Source organism: Wasmannia auropunctata, unplaced genomic scaffold (genome assembly GCF_000956235.1).
Source record: "Wasmannia auropunctata unplaced genomic scaffold, wasmannia.A_1.0 LD316470.1, whole genome shotgun sequence".
Lineage (NCBI taxonomy): Eukaryota > Metazoa > Arthropoda > Insecta > Hymenoptera > Formicidae > Wasmannia > Wasmannia auropunctata.
Genome location: NW_012046420.1, coordinates 1 through 448, shown reverse-complemented (window position 1 = coordinate 448; position 448 = coordinate 1). Strand labels below are relative to the sequence as shown.

At 50.9% G+C, this 448-nt stretch overlaps 1 pseudogene; it reads left to right on the top strand.

The window, feature by feature from the left end:
• The first annotated feature begins 5 nt into the window (after window positions 1-5).
• Window positions 6-445, top strand: LOC105460745 (annotated as a pseudogene).
• Window positions 446-448: the final 3 nt, after the last annotated feature.

Below are 448 nucleotides of genomic sequence, written 5' to 3'. Positions count from 1 at the left end.
AGCTGCGGAATGTGTCCAAGTTCTTTGCACATTTACTGTTCACGGACTCCATATCGTGGAGCGTGCTGTCGTGCGTAAAACTGAACGAGGAGGACACCACCCGAGTTCCAACAGAATATTTATCAAGATCTTGTTTCAAGAGCTCTCGGAGTACATGGGTCTGGCGAAGTTGAACGAGCGGGTTAAAGACGTGACGTTGCAGGAGGTGTTCGAGGGGCTATTCCCCAGAGATCCGAAGAACATGCGTTTCGCGATCAACTTCTTCAAGTCGATTGGCTTGGACGGTTTGACGGATGACCTGAGAGAACACCTGAAGTCCCATCCAAAACCGGCGCCTGTGCCGATGTTGACCGGTATCAAGGAAGAGGAGCCCTCAAACTCTGCCGAATCTACCAGTTCGTCCAGCTCGACAACGACCGATTTTTCTTTGTCGTCTTTGGAGGACGAA